Source organism: Teleopsis dalmanni, chromosome 2, assembly GCF_002237135.1.
Source record: "Teleopsis dalmanni isolate 2A chromosome 2, ASM223713v2, whole genome shotgun sequence".
Taxonomy (NCBI): Eukaryota; Metazoa; Arthropoda; class Insecta; order Diptera; family Diopsidae; genus Teleopsis; species Teleopsis dalmanni.
Genome location: NC_051847.1, coordinates 15,976,073 through 15,978,209, shown reverse-complemented (window position 1 = coordinate 15,978,209; position 2,137 = coordinate 15,976,073).

Sequence of the window (2,137 nt, the reverse complement as noted above, 5' to 3'; positions counted from 1 at the left end):
AAAAACATTTTTAGTTGAAGTATATAATGAAATAAAAACGTTCTGTTTAAAAATTTTTTGACCAAAACTTATTTTCAAGACTTTTCTTTGGTGCTGGAATACAAGGCATATGTTGAAAATGGATTTGTTTCTTGAACCAAAAAATATTTTGAATATAGTATTGAATACAATAGCAAAATGAATTTATAAGTGACTGTGAAAAAAACAATTCTTATATGTAGGATTTATTAGTAGTTATTAGAATATATTATAATAATAATAAATGATTTTTGTAATATAACTATAAAAAGAGCATGAATACTGAGATTGTATTAAAGTTTATCTAAGTTTTTTACAATTTTTTTTTTATTTAAATTTATTTTATATTTCATCTAAAAATAAGTTTGTTGCCTCGCGTAATAAACTGCTACACAAGAAAAATAGTTGTAATATGGCTGAGATAAAATCTCAAAACTTCATTTAAAATTAATTACTCGTTTCAGTTTTGATTTTCATATGCTCAACTGCAAATCCTTATCGTAAATCATTACATATATTAACACGTTTACAATTTGTTATACATTTTTTTAAATATATTTTCCATTGACATATCCGAAGGAGGCACCTAACTAGTTTAAGAGTGTTACTACACATCGAACGATTTTTCTATTGGAAATGTCTGTCTTTTCAATCTCTTGGATACGTTGTTTGCGTACTTGCGTTGTTTGCGTTTTTTGCGTTGTATACGTTATATGAATTAATAAAATCATATTTTCATTTATCAATTTCTGTTGACAAGAGAAAGTAAAAATCCAATCTAAATATTACGAGTATATGAAAACTATGAAATAAATAATAATTTACGCTTTTCCTAAATTTCGCAGAAAGATGAAATAATTTCATTTTAGATGAAAACTCAAGAGACCGTGAAAATTTGATTAAAAACGCCTGTTATTGTAAATAAATGGAGAAAAATAAAAAAAAAAAAATTATAAAATAGAGAATAAACAATTAATGATAAACAAAGAACTACAAATGGTTGTACTAGGAAAACTAATTATTTATTGTAATAAAGCACTATATCCATACTCTTAAAGAATAATAAGAAATCTTCAACTTAAAACGATACCGCCCTAACCGAGTTTCTGGCGACATTCATGAACAACGACCATTTGGTTCCCTTTTTCTCAGCGTTTTCATTTTTACTGTCTCTTTTCAAATATTAGTAATGCAAAGCAATAATACTTTATATAGTTTTCATATTAAAAAATAATAATAACTTTTACATACTTTAACTTATACTTACAATTAGCACAATAGAACTAGCATTTCTTTGCGATCAACGTTATAATATTATTTGTAAGTAGGATAGTAGTTCTCTACTGCGACACACGAGTCCTATTTGGTCCGTGGTGAATAACTTAATTATACACTTCAAATTACTGTTGCATCCATATTTTATTATTTTATAAAATTAAAAATTATAATAATACTTATTTTTCTAATTATCTAGACACCACTAAATACTTGTCATTTCTGGTCCTAAAATACGAATATTGGACACACTTCGTATTCTTAATAGAACGATACCAATATTCAGAATCAATATTTTATGAAGTTAGAAGGTTGGAGTGCGGTCCCGTTCCCAAAACCCACTTGAGCTCAAGATGGCCCATTGTGCGAAGTTCAGTACTTGTTACAGAAAACTAGTAAAGTTGGAGAGAGATATATAAATAATTTATAATAACCAACTAACTAACTAACTGATATAATCTGACCAATATGCATTGGAAAAAACAATAAAGTGCTGAACTAGAAATTAATTAAGTTCACGATCTAGTTCAGTATGAAATACGAGTGTATATACCAAATTTAAATGAAAAATAAAATATGTTATTAGCAATACGACTTTCGCTGTGTGATAGGTGTAGTAATAAGACAAAACCAACAGTTTTTATATATAGTATTTACGAGAAGTGAAGAGCATAAAGAGAACGTAATGTTAGGTAAAACAAAAGAGAGGATCTAAACTATGAAGTTTAGATCTTTGTTTTCTGAAACCTAGCTAATATTATTGAATTTATAATCGTTACTAATCCTACTAAATCCATATAACTTTGATGAAAAGATTTCGTTGCTATGTGAGAGACAGTTGTGC